A 17483-nucleotide genomic window follows, 5' to 3' on the forward strand; every position below is an offset into this window, starting at 1 on the left:
CACACACACACACACACACACACACACACACACACACACACACACACGAAATTTAAAAGACATATTGGTGCAGGATCGTTTATTTCATTTGATTCATGAATTAATTCTGGAGCAAAAAAGGTCTGGTAGGAAAATATAGATCCACTCACAGGATGGTTATCGCACCAATACTTTGAAATGAAACATTGTATGTCTGAATCTCAGGTCACTACATTTCCTCCAAGAAAGCTGCTATACAGTCCTGAAGTACTTTAATTGTTTACTTGACTCAATGCAAAATGGAACTTACTACTTAGTCATTTACTTTTGGGGTAGGAGGAAATTCAGATGGTGAGGTTCAATTTATTAATTTTACACATGAGGAAACTTGAGCCATGTCATGATGAAGGTTTAGGGTAGAAAGGACTTACTTCATGGAAGAAATGCCTGAGGTTGTATTTGATCTCATGGAAAATGAGTTTCATAATTTCCTCCGAATTTTTTGTCCATTGTTGGGAAAATGAAGTTTAGTTTGGGAAAAACAAACTTTAGAATTTAATGAAGTATTCCCAGATTTGATAGGTTCATGTCAGATGTATGCAGAAGAGAGATAAATTTTATAACTCCCTTCCCCAGTCTTTATACTGCTTTAAAACTTAGTTGTTCTGAGGTTCTTAAGATTAAAGTATGTTTTTGTTTGTTTTATTTTGTTTTTTTTTTCCAGTTGGGTTTATGTTAATTCTGTGCTATCCTATTTACAGTTTTGGTTGACAAGTCTTTCTCCAAGCCTCCCTTCCTCCCTTTCTCATAGTCCATGGCTTGAAGTGGAAGGTTAGTAACAGTGGGGTGTATTTTTCCAAATATGACTTATTTGAATTTTTACAGATAAGTCATAATTCACCACCTGTGTCAAGAAAGCAGATTCCTGGCTATCCTATTCATCAGGGATGTTAATGATTGCTGTGACTTCCTTGTTCCTTGTCCCTTTAGAAAAAATTCACTCCACATCTAGTACCTGTGATGTCTTCACCTCTCTGTGAATGCTTCCAGTTATTTTTCCAAGAGGATTCACCAGCCCTAAAGCAGTCACACCACCTCTTCCAAATCTGAACTTTGCATCTTTTTCACTCTTGAAACACAGAGATGAACCAGCCCAGGCAACGCCTAGGCAGTTTCTCCTTTGTCACCCCGCTGTGCTGGGGGTGGTGGTGTTGCATTTCTGTTTCTCTATGGTTCTCCATTCTCAATGTACAGCATCAAAGGGCAGATCAAGGAGTTTTGTTCTCCATTGGTTCCTATTAAAAACAAAACAAAACAAAACAAAAACAGGTGTCACTGGAATTGACTAGCCCTTGGCTTCCAGATCTCTTCATTTTCATAAAGAGACTAGTTGAGATGTTTCTTTTATTGTCTGAATAGGTATACTGAGATGCTCGTCCTTAGGAACATGTTTCTTCTCCAGAATGCTGGCCCAAATATGTATCTTCATATCCTTGAAGACGCCAGGGGCCAATGGAGTAATACTGCTTCACTCCCATCTTTTCTGGATTTAGATTTTTAGCACTAAGTTAGTAAATCTCATTTCCATTCAGTAATTCCGGGAACTATTGTTAAACATTTATTTCTTACAGCAATTTCTGTGGTGATCTATGTCCTTTTAGTTTAGCCCCTAGAGGAGAGGAAAAATCAGCAGGAAGTCTGAGAGAATTAAAAAGGAGGATTTTGTTGGTATTTTCTGTCCTGTTTTTCTGTGGCTTTGGACAATCCAGTAGACAACAGAGAGAAAGAGTAACCACAAAAAAACAATTACAAAGAGTTTATAATTGAGGTGCTTAATACCAGTCATCAATCAAGCAGTTTAGAAATCATCAGGAGAAATAAATAATTTTTTATCATATTTCATGGACCACCTGTGAAAGATGAAAATATGTACCTGTAGATGTTCTAGGGGCATATTTTAAACATTAGCAAAAGTCTTAATATAGAAGAATGGCAGAGGTAGATCAGTAATTTAGGTCTAAGCTCCTAACTATCATATGCCGGAAGGAACCTCAATGACACTGTGAAATCTGGCGAGCAAAGTTAATTATATTGATATGAGAGTTAGGTGATAGATAAAGGCATCGTATCATTTTCCCATGTTGTGTTTGCTGGGCCTGAGGGATATGCTCCATGCTGCTTCTGTCTCAGAAGGGTGGTGTTGCTCTGTCATCACCTTTCCTTGGAGAGTTTCCCGTAAGAACCACACAGATTGATTCAGCAGTACGGAATCTACACAGTTTCCCTACTGTTCATGCGCTTTTGAGGAACCCTGTTTTCTTGGAAGATTCAGATGTATCTATGTTCAAGTCTTGGAAGCCCCCCCCTTTTTTTCTTGAAGTGCTGAATCTATGGTCTTCAACTTACACAACTTACACAAACATGGTAGGCAGAACAACCTACCATGGGTTGTGTAAGTTGCACTACCATAGGGTAGTGCAAGCCTTAGGGTTGCCTGAGATATGATATGTGATTAAGGAGAAGGAAAATACTGTGCCAAAGGGACAGGGAGGTACCTGAAAACTGGTTAAAGGTCATATCTTGTAGGACCTGGTAAGCTGCAGGGTGGGGCAATGAAATCATTCTAAACGAAATGGACATTGTGAAGGTTTTCACAGAGGGGGTGATATTGGCAAATTTAGTATCTTGTGATCAAATGGTATTTTGGCAGGTTGTGCTCAGCAAAACATCTTTGCTGCTCTTAGACACAATAAGTTGTTGGGCTGGTTTTCCAAAGATCCTCACATTTCTTTGGTTTCAAAAGCTTATGTTATTATCTCATATTTTCTATGTAATATCATGCCACTCTACCACATAATTGAGACAGGCATTTGAAAATTCTTTTTGTGGAACACTTGCCTGCTCTGTTCAAGGCTCCAAGTTTGGTCCTCAGCATCCAATGACAACAAAACAACCTAAAAACAAAACTGGGCCAAACCAAGAAATGATGTCCTTTAAAAATACTCTAACTTACTCTGTAATAAGTTTGTCTCTGCTGTAATAAATTGCCACATATTTAGTGACTCAAAAATAATGGCATTTTCCTTGTTTACAAAAGTCTGACATAGGCCTTGCTGGGTGCCCAGGGTGTCAGCAGGGTATGTGACTCTATCCTTACACACTTGGGAATACACATTTCGGCAGACTGCTCCAGATTTTATGTCACCTCACTCTCTTGGCTCCTGGACTTCTTAACTTGCTTCTATGCTTTCCTGATCGTTCTTCATGGTTGGTCAGATTTTTTTTTTTTCACTCCTTACTGGCATAAAAGGTCTCTGCTTTTAAGCATATGTGTCTAATCGACTGAGTTCACTTAGGAGACCAGAATACCCTTGAATACCCTCCCCCATCTCAGCGTCCTTAATTTAACCAGACTGGAAGAATCCTGTTTGCTTTGTAAGGCTACATATCCACAGGTATGAGGATTCACAGGGTCAACTTCAAGGGGGGCACACCATTTTATCTGTCAACCAACAATTTGCACAAAGACTTTCATGTACCATCAGGGAGGTGATTTGAACCTGGCATTCTGGTGATTTTTCAATGAGCTTTTCTCTTCTCTCTGTGAGATCAACACAATATTTCATCATTTTCTGAAACCTTAACCAGCACTGTTATGCCTTGAATGTGTACAGAAGCTTCTATATTACACATAAATTGTTTTTCTTTCAATTGTTTCCTCTCCCCAAGTATTCTTTCCTTTTATTATTGCATTATCTTTATGTCAAAGCATTTCTCAACTTGACATTTTCTTTCTGAGGTTTTTGCCTCTATTGGGCGGGCTTTTTATTGTTTCATTGGAGAGGGTCATCATGGAAGTTGGTTTTATTTTTGTCCTGATTATATTACTCTCTGGCACAAACATGGTTTTAACCTCTAAAAAGCATGAATGTTTCATGCTATACTTACTAAAAAGAGGTGGTTGATAAAGACAATTAAAAGTCTATTGGTGTTCTTGGTTTATTTTCTGATTAAAACAGAATCATTTTATGTTCCTCTGGTTTAAACACGCACAACAGTACACAGATTGGTGGCAGAGTGCTTGGTTAGTATTAAGGAGGCTCTGAGTGTGATCCCAAATACTGCAAAAAAGCAAATAGCTCCCCATTATTGCAGTATACATAGCCATGTTTCTTTTTACGTACATCTTCGCGTGTTTGTTCTATGAATTTCTTGCCATTATCTTATAACTCAATAGTTAACTCTGTAAAATAACCTCCAGGTGCCCAGGCTTCTCCTGCACCTTCAGATGCAGGCAGATGCTTGAACAATAAGTAGAGTACATGTGACACTGCCATCCACTTGCAAAGACCACATTAGCCACTCACAGAAGTGTTGCTATTAGCTCCTTCGCACGGGCTTTGGATTTGGAGCAGACCTCTTTATGCAAGGTTTTAATTTGAAGATTACATGACAGCCCATTTGTATGTCTATTCTGCTTAGCAGGGAGAACAAAAAGAAAAAAAAAAAGAAAAAGAAAAAAAAGAAAAGAAAAGCTCCTTACAGGTTTGTCATTTAATTTGCTTTGTCCCCACATTCTTGTAAATGTTATGGCTGTTCTTTGACAACTCTCTAATTTTTCAAATAGAACGACTGTTCATGGGAGGATTTCAATTTTCAGCATTTGGCTTTTTTCCCCCTCTTCCTTAAATATGCAGCTTAAATTGTGGAAATGCCAGTTTGAACTTCAGCTACGCACATTCAAATATCAACGAAAGCCTCCTTAACTCCTGTGATATTTCATTTGTGCTCAGTTTCCTCCGTTTTTAATAGAACCTTTAGGGAACTCTGCCCTTCTATATTTCATCTAGAGGGATGTGAGAGAGAAAGAGAGAGAGAGAGAGAGAGAGAGAGAGAGAGAGAGAGAGAGAGAAAGAGAAAGAGAGGGAGAGAGAGAGAGATTCTAATGTCTAGAGTATTCTGAGGAATACATATTTCAGATTTTTTCTTTTGTCTCCAAATTTAAATTGCAGTTCAGTTCCCTTGCAGGTAGGGAATTTATTTTGACTCTTCATAGGTGGGGTGTAGGACTTGAGAAGGTTGATAATAAACATTATGACTGACGTCACCTTTGGGTGAGGCTGCGGGGAAAGGTTACAAGAATGGCCTTCACAAATCGGTTTTCTTAATCTCTGAATTAAAACATACGAATCTTTTCAAAAGTTTATTTTAATATAAACTAACCCAATTTAGGAAAAATATTCAGAACTTTAAAATGGTTAGCTGGGTAAATTTGAAATGATGCTACTTCTCAGCTTATGGAAATATTCAGGTCAAGTTACAGCAATTTGAAAATATTGTATTTTCAGACAAATGGCACAAATATATCATGAGCCTAAAATTGGTTTATAAAACAATCTCATCACTACATGCAGAGTCAAGATATTTTAAAGACGTGCTTGAAGGAGTGCAAACCTTCATTTCATGGGGAAATAAAGAACTCAGTGCTAAGAAAATTGATGTTATGCTAGAAAGTTCCCTATCCAAAATATGTATACAAACTGTGAAGGGGAAAAGAACACAATCTGTCTAACACACAGCTTCCGAGGACTGTATCAAATACAGCGGTCCAGCCTCTCATAGATGTAGGTCTGTATTTTAATTCTTTGATTAAAATTGTGTGATCATCAGTTCCTAAATACTGCACTGTTGCTTGGATGAGAGACTGTGTAGTTTGAAGTGGAATATTTAAAGTTGAATCCAATATGACTGGTGCACTCCAGCCATTTAATTGAAGTGAAAAATTACACGCTAAAAGAATTACTGAACTCATACTCTCATAAAGAAGGGGGAGTCCACATACAGTGGTACTTCAGAGGACGAATGGGTGCATTCAATGGGTTCAGGAAAAGGTTAGGAGAATTGGAAAGTAAAATGACCCTTATAGGTCACACACAAATCTGGACATTCTGAAGGAACACACAGGGCAGTAAGGAGGGACGGCAGAGACAGGGTGCCCTCCCCCTCAAACTAATGTTCCTTAGTCCGCATCTGTCCAAAGATGTGGTCTTTATTATTTGAGAAACATTGGCTTCTTTTTAAATTAGTTCCTTGCATTTTTAAAATAAGAATATTTTATACATGAAAACACGGGTTTCTGATTTTACTCGGGCCATGCACGCTGATGCCAGTTCAGGGAAGCAAACACCTACAGCAGTCCTCCGCTACTCTTCTCAGAAAGGGTCTCATCCCTAAACCTCACCATCGTATTCATCTGTCTGTCTCCTCCTGGCTGGTGTTCGAGATTCCAGCTGTTGACTTAGCGTGTGTCATGGAGGGTTTTGTATGAATCCGCTGATACATGTAGCTTTTGCTTGCTGAAAATTTTTTAGAAAGGTCAGTTGTGACCTAAATGTGTTTGGATGGCTTGAGGACTTGGGGCTGATGGTTCGGCAGGTTAAGGTGCTTGCTTCATAGTTCTGGTGACCTGAGTTAGTGGAAGGAGAGGACTGACTTCAGTCTTGTCCGCTGAGCCTCAAGTGTGCCTTGGCACATTTGCAGTCTTCCCATCTCTCTCTCTCTCTCTCTCTCTCTCTCTCTCTCTCTCTCTCTCTCTCACATACACAGGATAATAAAATTTTCAAAAACTTAAAGCTGAAAAACTCTGTACAAATAAATTAGATGAGAAATAAGCATGGGACCCAGAAAACTGACCATGGAGAGACATTTTGAAGGTAGGAACTTTAAGGCTATGTGGCTGTCATATATGAACACAGAGAAATAATAATTAGTGTTTTACAGCTCTTCACTTTTAATACAAAGATCTACCTAAAATGCTTGTAATGGCTAAAAAAAGCTCCCCTGGAGCTTCAGTTACAGGTGGTTGTGAGTTGTCAGATATGGGCGTTGGTAGCCAAACTTGAGTCCTCTGCAAGGGCAATTCCTTTTTGTAACAGCTGAGCCATCTCTTCCTCAGCAGATAACCCCCAGTTAGATGGAATGCTGTTTGTTTCCTTGCAAAGCACACTGGAAGTAAATAGATATTTATGTCTATTTCTTTTCTGAAGTTGATATAGAAAGCTCAGTTCAAACTATGCGTGCATGGGAAGTAATTTCTCGGTGTATGCTTTCTACATTAAAGTTGTTAATTTCTTTGCTGTGTGCTACATATTTTAAAAGTATTTACGTATTATAAGCTCATGTTTTAATTGAGCCTGACATTTCTAATTTATATCAAATAGGTGGGTAATTATATTTGTTAAAATGTAAAATATGAGAAATATGAAAATTTACAAGGTTTGAAAACCCAGAAAATTTATAGACCTTAAAACAAGCCAATATATACACATCACACACACACACACACACACACACACACACACACACACACACAGAGAGAGAGAGAGAGAGACACCCAAGGAAACCCCAAAACTGTAAAGAGGAAACTTTACAGGTACATTACCAACTTAGTACCTTTAAGAAGAGGAAATCTTATTCCATTATAAAAGGACTTTTAAAAGAACACATTTAGAGCCTGAAACATTACAGGCTCTTTTAAATTTCTCCTAGTCACTATCTAGAACTTGATAGTAAGATATTGAATGTGGAGAAATCAGGCTGGTACTGACCTGGAAACTTTGTTCCTACTGCTAGCTTTCACAGTGCTGGAAGGTTCTGTGCATACTGCTTGAGGGAAAAAAATAGTCAAACCCAGATGTGAATCCTGTTGACTAGAATACTGACTGGCCCTGCTGGACATATCCACTGGTGCTATAATGGCATGGGCATCAGGGGTGTAAGCTACTACTTTCTGATTGATTTTAAGTCCACTAGATGAAACTCTTAGAACATAGCATTAAAATAATTCCTAATGATTTGTCCTTATCCTCATAGATTAATGCATCTCTCAATCCTCATCAGAGAAACTTCTATTTGCAGTAGGTGGTGATCTATAGAGACCCATAAATAGCCAAGGTATAAAGAAAAAGAGCAGAATTCTCAGCCCTACATAGAACATACATACCACAACCCCATGTGCCAAGGTTTGGGGATTATTGTAGGAAAGAAGTCTGAAGGAGTATAAGGGCCAGAGGTGGTGGATGACTACAGAGAAACTGTCTTCTGGACAGCAGTGTGGCTGCCCTGTGAATTCACGTTGGTTGTGACAGTACGCGTAAGACCTAATCTTGGCATGAAGAGGGGAATTGAGGATAAAATTTCACCCATAGCTATGGAGTGATTAGCATTTGTTAGCTCCTGGGAGAGGGAGACACTTCTCTCTAAGGGTGTAGTCCCTGTTATATTGACCAGACTCCAGTGGAAACCACATGTCCAATAATTTTTTGAGCAGTGCAAATTGATCTTGATTTTTCATAAAAGGGTCACAAAGTTGGATGATTAGGAAACTGGGGCAGATCTGGAAAGAATTGGGGTGAATAAATATGATCTAAACACATTGTGCAAATCTCTGAGAAAAATGAATAAAATTAAAAAATGCATACAGTTCAACTTTGATTTTTATATAATTTATAATTTGAACTCCAAGTTAGATTTGAAAACCTTCATCTGTCCTCTGCATATATGTTTGGGGTGTTTAGCTTGGGGTTTTTGTGGGACTCCTAACTGTGGGATTGGGGGCATCTCTAACTCTTTTGTCTGCTCATGGGACCCTTTTCCTTCTTTTGGGTTACTTTGCCAAGCCCTGACAGGAGGGTTTGCGTCTACTCTTACTGTGTCTTGTTCTGCCATGTTTGGTTGATATCCTGGGAGGCAGGCTCCTTTCTGAAGAGAAATGGAGGAGGAGAGGTTCTGGAGGAAATGGGAGGTCAGGGGGTCAGGGTGGAGTGCTAGGAGGAGTCAAGGGAAACAAAACTGAGGTCAGAATGTATTGTACGAGAGAAAAATAAGTAATAACAACAATAAAAGAAAAAATTCATCTGTGCTTGTGAAAGAAATCCATACATTACCCACGACTGATTAGAGGGCTATAATCTCCTAAATTCAAACATCTTGGTTTTTCACGAACACCAATCTGTTAAATTATTTCTCCATTGTTTTTCATGAATTTTGAAGCAATTGTGTATATTGTTTTCACATTCTGGGATACTGAAGCAGACATTAGGTGCTTCCTGCTCTTGTAATTGAGAAAGAAAAAAAAAAAGGAAAGAAAAAGTTCCCAGCTTCTGATGAAAACACTTCTAAAATGTCTCACAGAAAGCAACAGTTCAGCAGGTTATTTTTCTTTATATAATAGAGGAGGTATGACTTTGAAGGATGGGAAGGTGCTGTGTTAGAGCCCATTTTGTTGGAAGTTGATATTTATCATATTATTCCAGCTTGGAAGAAGAAAAGTAAAATGTGAGGGTTATTTTGGACCTACAGCAGATTGTTTTGGATTTGGCTCATGAAGGCTGGGCAAATTGGTTAATCTCTTCACAATTCATTTCTTTCCATTCTCAAACAGCACAGATGTCTTGAGCCAGGAAGTATCCAAGCTTCCTTCCAACATTAAAATTATATGATTTTTGTCTTTATCATTCCCACATGGCAAAGATCATTTGTACTAAATAAGCTCTGGGTGTTCGTGAAAGGAGCTTCTTAGTTTGAAGTTTCAGCTTTTTAAGACTTTTCTTTTGGTTTTATACCTTTCTCTCTCTCTCTCTTAAAATTTATTTTTCATTAATTACAAGTTTATTCACTTTGTATCCCTGCAGTAGCCCCCTACCTCAGCTCCTCCTAACCCCTCCCAATCCTAGCAGGGATGCTCTTGCCCCTGCTTCCCCATCACTGGGATTACTGCCTTGCCTGGGTTTTCTCTGCTGCTGCAGATCAGATTCAGCTCCCCATGCTTGTGCAGTAAGCGTTCGTCAACCTCATAGGCCCCAGGAAGTATCTATTGCACAAGTTTCTCCATCTCTCCATCCCTAAATGCCCACCTGTTCCAGTTGTCTGTCCCTGCACTCTCTCCCTTCCCCACCTGATCCCTCCTGTTCCTACCCCACCCCACCCCCAGTTAAAAGGGGTGCTGCAACTTGATATGCCATGTTTGGTTGCTAGACATGTGAGGCCTGCCCTTTTCTGAAGAGACATGGAGCAAGATTGAGTAGTAACATGAGAGGAGGGAGGCGAAACTGCTTTAGGGGTGTAACATATGAAAGAAGAATAAATAATAATAATAATTCAGGTATGCATGGATTTGAGTGACTGTGACATTCATTCTTTGGGTAAACTACAGATTTTTTTTCAAAATTTTAATCACCTATAAAGCACATCACGAATGTTTAGTACTTTGTATAATTTGTAATGAGAACTTGAAAAGTTTTTTTAATTTAATTTTGTTTATGTATTTATTTATTACAATTTATTCACTTTGTATCCCTGCTGCAGCTCCCCCCCATCTCCTTACAGTCCTATACACCCTCCCTCTTCTCTCCATGCCCTTTCCCTAGTCCCCTGATAGGGGAAAACCTCCTCCCCTTCTATCTGACCCTAGCTTATCAGATCTCATCAAGGCTGGCTGCATTGTCTTTTGTCTGTGGCCTGAGAAGGCTGTGCCCCCCCAGGGAGAGGTGACCAGAGAGCCAGCCACTGAGCTCATGTCAGAGACAGCCCCTGTACCCCTTACTAGGGAACCCATTTGGAAATTGAGCATCCAATGGGATTCCTCTGAACAGAGGTCTAGCTCCTCTCCATGCAAGGTCCTTAGTTGGAATATCAGTCTTTGCAGGCCCTTCTGGACCCCATTCAATATGAACATTTGCTCAACCTTGTTCATAGCAGCTCTGTTTGTATAGCCGGAATCTGGAAACAACGTCAATGTCCCTCAGTGGATGAATGGATACAGAAAGTGTGGTACATTTACACAATGGAAAGCTACTCAGCAATTAAAAACAAGGAAGTCATGAAATTTGCAGGCAAATGGTGGAAACCAGAAAAGATCATCCTGAGTGAGGTGACACAGCAGCAGAAAGACACAAATGATATATACTCACTTATAAGTGGATGTTAGCCATATAATACAGGATAAATATACTAAAATCTATAGTCCTAAAGAAGCTAAATGACAAGGAAGACCCTAGAGAAGATGCTTAGTCCTCATTCTAAAGGGCAAACAGGATAGACATCAGAAAAAGGAGAAGACAAGGAACAGGATAGCAGCCTTCCACAGAGAACCTCTGAAAGACTCTACCCAGCAGGGTATTGAAGGAGATGCTGAGACTCAGCCAAACTCTGGGCAGAGTTCCAGAATCCTTATAGAAGAAGAGGAAGATAGAAAGACCTGGAGGAGACAGGAACTCCACAAGGAAAACAATAGATCCAAAATTTGACAAGTTTTACCTATTGAGGACTTAGGTCTCTTATTTTTACCTAGTGTAAAATAAGTCAGAACTCACATCTTTACTCTCCTAACTACTGAAAGTTACTTTACTAACATTCAGTACTTTCCTTCGTATGTATTTTTCTCCAGTGAACATTGCAAGGTGTAACAGTTTAAAAATTTGACAGATTGTTACCTGAGAAGTTAATATTATTTTATAATACCGTAACATATATATTTCATTATTCTTGTGGCAATATTGGATATTTTCCCAATGTCTTTAACCTTTACAAATCAGATAGATGAAAAATAACATACACTATTGCTAGATTAATTTGCGTCTATGAAGTGTTTGCTTCTTTTTCTGTAAATAATGATTTTACGGCCTTACAGAAATGCCTTACAAGCATGGCAGGTATTTAAGTGGACAGCTTTGGAAGATATGTGTGAATTCATTAAATAAATATTATACTATCATATGCATATCACATAATATATATGGTTCACAGATTATATACATGTCTCTCTATACGCCTATGCTCCCATTTAGCTTTTATGTTTTTAGTACATGTTCCTTCTACCTTTAATGCTGTTAAATTAATTAATTTAACTATTTTGAATGGTTTTTTTGGTTCCTTTTTATTATCTAAGATGTGTTATGACTATGTTGATGCTTTAATGAAGAGTTTTTCACTTTTAGACTATTAAGTTAGTCCTAATGTAAGTCTCCCTTTCTCTCTCTCTCTCTCTCTCTCTTTCTGTGTGTGTGGGGGGGTGTAGAGTAGGGGTGAATATATCTGCACACACATGTACAGAGCGCAGAAGTGGGCTCTGGCATCTTCTATAGCTTTCTACATTAGGTTTTGAGACTGGTTCCCTCACAGAACCTGGTTCTGGCTGCGTGGGAGGGCTGTGCGTGTTTTTGTACCCTAGCCCTGGGGGTAAGGGTGTGAACCTCCACGTGCACTTTTTACATGGCTGCTGGACCTAAATTCAAGTCCCCATTCTTATGCAGGTGACACCACCCAGGGAACCATCTCCGTACCCCGATTTCTCCCCTTTTATTACTATATTTGTACAGTTGCAATGTTTTCAAATTATACATACAAGGCTCTTAAAGTCATGCTGGGGTTCATCGGTGGGAGGCTTGACCAGTGTTCCTGGGCAACTATCTTGGAAATTCATACACAACTAGTGTGCTTTTTCAGAAGTCAAGGCATATAATTTTCTCCCTCCAAGGACATCCGAATTACTTCGAAGATTCTTTGTTGTAAAGAAACCACTTTGTTGACAACCTTGATCATCTGGCTGCCTCTGGGTGAAATACTGTGGTTACTTTAATGAGACTGTGAAGCTGAGAGGCTGTGGCCTAAGGGAGATACCATGGCCCTCACCACCGGTCTTCACACAGAAATTTCTCCTGCTAGACTTCTGATTCTCATTGAAATGGCATTTACATACACCCGGGCTTTCAGTGCTGCCTTTTATGGGCCAAGAAAGAAGCTGAAAGTAAAAGTGTTTTGGGTACACTGTAATGATAGGTTTTTGAAACTATTTTCGAACAGTGTGATTTTACTCACCTTAACCTTCATGATTTCTTCTTCTCAGTTTGTTCATCAATTTGTTTGAAGAGGTGTTTTTTGTGCCATTTCAAGTTACTTAAAACCAACCTGTTGGACGTCTCCCATAGCTGGTATTCAAACTTTTTTTTCAGGTATAACTTTTGACATAGAATTCTGGAGTATAACCCTAACATGTTACTAAAGTAGTCTCTAAAAGCAGTATGTATTTTCCCAAATTCTATTAAAATTAGAATATGAAAAGCTTTCAAATGGATACTTTCTTTAACATGGAAATTATTAAACTTTGGTAAGTTTTAAACATTCTGATATAACCCACAAATAACCTTGGATTCTGGTAAGCTACTTTGGTTCACCAAAAGAGCCAAATCGAAGCAAAGAATATGTATTTCTCTTGTCAACTGAGATGCATAAAAATCCTTGACAATGCCTTAATGTAGAATGATACAAATTCTACTGAAGTTATGATTAAGTCAAGTCACTAATAATCAAGAACACTGGGTTCACTGTTCCACAAATTTCTTACTTGAAGTACTTGCAGCTTACAAGTTATTAAAGCTAAACCATTACTTTTTATTACCTACTCAAAATTTTATTATCTGTTCAATATACCGCATTAGGGCTTGTGGTAAGAGTGGGTGAATTTTATAGTTTAATAAATTCTTCTAGTTTTATTTGTCAATATTTACTATTTCGAAATGTAATATTTTTATTAGTCTAGTGCAATTAGCTTTCAACTGGGTCTTTAAATTATAGTGTGTGCTACAATAAAAATGTAAGGTTTTATACTTACATTTCCACTCTATCTATTAAGTTTATTTAGTATTTAAATAGATGGTGTCTCTAGGGTCCTTGGGAAGAATATCCAACTTCAGTTCCAGTTTATCTAATAGATGTGATTATGTGATGTGATTCCCAACAACTTGTTTTTTACGTTTGTGAAATCTTATCTGTTTGAGTTCAGCATCCAAGAGTTATGGACTTCTAAATGGGCAATATTATCATCTGTAACTATGACTGTGAGTTAGATAAGCAAGTCAGAAAGCTGTGGCCCAGGAGTCAAATCCAGCCAATACCTGTCGGCGAAGCTGTGTGAACACAGAGCCACACTGGTTGGCTTATGTGGTGTTCTAGTTTGTTTCCACATTGCTGTGATAAAACATTGACTAAAAAGCACGTTGGAAAGGAAGAGGTTTCCAGATAACATTCTGTCACCGAGGGAAGCCAAGGCAGGGGCCTAAAGCAAGAACCCAGAGGCAGGAACTGGATCAGAGAAGGTGGAGGAACACTGTTTACTGGCTTGCATCCCTAACTCATTCAGCCTGCTGTCTTCCTCAGCCCATCCTACCTTCCCAGGGCTGGTGCTGCAGCTAGGTTCTCCTTCATCAGTTAACAGTTAAGGAAATGCCTCACGGATTCCCACAGGCCAATCTGATGGAGGTAATTTCTCAGTGATGTTCTTTCTCCCTGAGTGTGGATGCTGGTGGTTAAAACCAGTTATGACACATGTGATCTGTGGCTACTTCTGTGCTTCCTTGGAGGAGTCCTGACAAAGGCCTATTTAACAAAGTCGAAAGTATTTACTTCTTGAGCTACAGAGAAATGGTTGTCAAACTTTATGCGTGTATGTGTGTTTAAGGGGGATAGTACATTTGACCTCTAAGATTACACTTTTGATGTTTTAGCTTTGTTTATTGTAAACATGTTCATATATATTTCTCTTTCCCTCTCTCCACCTTTCCCTCCTCCCCCCTTTTTTTGGAGTGATTTGGAATTCAGTAGTTAGGGAGTAAAAATTAGCTTCTCTTTCACTTGCTTAAGTTTCTAATGGATCATATTGTTTCTTTCTAGAAGTAGGCTGTCTCTGTTTAACGTGAAATGATCAAAAATCATGTTTTTGCACAGATAAAAATTCTTTCCTTCAGCTCACTTTTTAAGTGCTAGGCATCTTAGGCTTAATTAAACACATGGTGCTGCGTCGTTTTCTAGTAACTGATATTTTTACAATAATTTCACTAACGCTGATAAAATTTTGTGATCACTGTAACCATTATAAAATCCCTCAGCATTTTGGAATGCATATAACACAGTCCTTTCTCAGGAGAGTTTACATGCATGAAGATAGCAGTTATTTCTTTCTTTCTGTTCGTGCTCAGCTGTTCTTCTGAACTTGCTACACACAGTACCAAGTCACACCTCTGACTTCTAAGGACTAAGAAGGCCAGATACCTCAAAAGCATGCTTTATGGTATTTTTGTTCTTCTCAACTCTTCTTCTAAATATATATTTTTTTAAATTTTGCAGCAGGGTCTTACATTAAGGCTGACTTGGAATTCACTACAGATTGCTATCAAACTCACAGCAATTCTCTGCTTCAGCCTGCTGAGTGTTGAGATTATAAGCATCAGTCACCACACTCAGCTCTGAGATTTTGTTTGATAAAGGAAACAATGTAATTCATTGTGCTTTTAACATAAACTTAATTTGTGATGGTTGAGGTTCAGCATAGGTTACTTGCTTTCTCCTTGGTTAGTGTTTTTGCTGATCAGAATTGGAACGAAGGCCTGTGTGAACTACACCACTGCTCTGTGACTGAGTTACTAGCATAATTTAATGCACTGTGAGTTATTCCTTTTTTTTTTCAAATATATTCATTTTATTTTACGTGTGTTTGCCTGCAAGCCTACGTGTGTACCATATATATATGCATTGTGCCTACAGAAATCAGAGGATGGAATCAGTTCCTGTGGAACTGGGGAGCCATGGCTGGCTGTAACCCAGCATGTGGGTGCTAAGAATTGAACCTTGTTCCACTGAAGAACAGTGAGTGTGCTCTAACATTGTGCCATCTCTCCATTTCTGGCTGTGAGCTGTTTTTATGGGAGTTCTCCCTTATCGTCAGTGTATCTGAGGCAATATGGACAATGGGCACTTGAAACTACACACATTATTGAAGGCTTTATTGCTGTGGTTCTCAAACCACACATACTGAATGACAAAGTTTAACATGTTAGGTACATGTAGCTTTGGTGTGAGTGATTAACAATTACCAACATTAAGCTGGGTAGTGGTGGTGCACACTTTTGGCTCCAGCACTCAGGAGACAGAGGCAGGTAGATTTGTGAGTTCTAGGACAGCCTAGTCCAAAGAATGAATCCCAGGACAGCCAGAGTAACAAAGAGAAACCCTATCTCAAAAACAAAACAAAACAAAACAAAACAACCCCCCCATAACAAAAAAGAAAATAAAAGGAAATAAAATGCAACAATGTAATAATATACAAATGTTTAATAGTTATGAATGGCTTGTTTTTGGAATTTTTCATGGAATGTCTCAGATGTGGTCAATTGTGAGTATCTGAAACACAAACAAACAAATGAAATTGAAGATAAGGGGCAACTGTATTTTCTTTCGTTTGACTTTTATGATACCCCATTAATTAAAATTAAAACATATGCTTGTTACAACCCATTTCTCTGTCCCGTACTATCTAAGACAAACGCCCACTCTGTTGTTAGAAGTCTGGGGGGTTGGCCACTCCCGATCTCTGTCCCTTTAAGGAGATGGCACATAAGCTTCAGAACTGAGGGCTGCAATGTCTAACTTTCCGTCTTTTTTTTTTTTTGTCCCCATATAAAGCACATAATTTTCCTTATGGAGACATTCAGTTTTATATATCTCTATCACAGTCATTAGGAAGGAGAGGATAGCTTTCAATAAGTGGCAGTAAATTTAAGCTTTTTTTTTTTTTAAATCATGGAATTATTTCTTCAGAGAAAAATCTTATGCACATATCTAAATATATGAAAGAAATTCATTTTAAAAATGGGTTTTAGGAGAAACCACTTAAGATCTTGTCAAGATGAATGCTACAGACTCCTTATCGACTCTAAAAAACTCAAACAAATCCTTGGAGGAGGATTAGTATTTGACTGCTACTGGCTAGGCTCTTCCTACCATAACCATCTACCACAAGACCCTGGGGAGGGAAGTCCCCTGTGTCAGACTGAGTTTGGCATCCACCTTAATAACCCAAAGAAAAACACCCTGTCTTTTAAGAACTGAGGTGAAAACAATTGCTTCCTGGTTGTAGGCGGACATAGTGTGCTCGGGTCCACAAACGTGAAACCGATCTCAGTCTTGACAAGTAAATTACGTAGATGTGTAATTTCCAGCTAACTTATAATGAAAGACTCATCATAGACACGTATTTCCTCAAGTGAGGTGGAGAATCTGAGGTAGGTGTAATGAAGCAGCATGGACTTTTTATCTGGGAAAGGCGTATTTCCAGGCTCACAAGCTTTCAAAAGAGTATGACGCTTCATTCTGGAACACTGGTTTTTCTTGGAATGAAAAAAAAATATTACATACATTAATTGTGGCATTATATACTTAAGAAATGTAAAGATTAATATGAAATTATGGCTATATGAGTATACATACTTCTATGTACACATGCATGTTCATAAATAATAGAAAAAGAAAGCAAGGGAAGGAAAACAAGAACACTTTAACATGTGATATGGGTAACTCATGGATTCTCAATGTGGCCAAAGCTGTCCCTTAAAAAATGGAAGTCATTGTATATATATATATATATATATATATATATATATATATATATATAT

This window comes from Psammomys obesus, unplaced genomic scaffold (genome assembly GCF_907164565.1).
Source record: "Psammomys obesus unplaced genomic scaffold, mPsaObe1.curated_primary_1811, whole genome shotgun sequence".
Classification (NCBI taxonomy): Eukaryota; Metazoa; Chordata; class Mammalia; order Rodentia; family Muridae; genus Psammomys; species Psammomys obesus.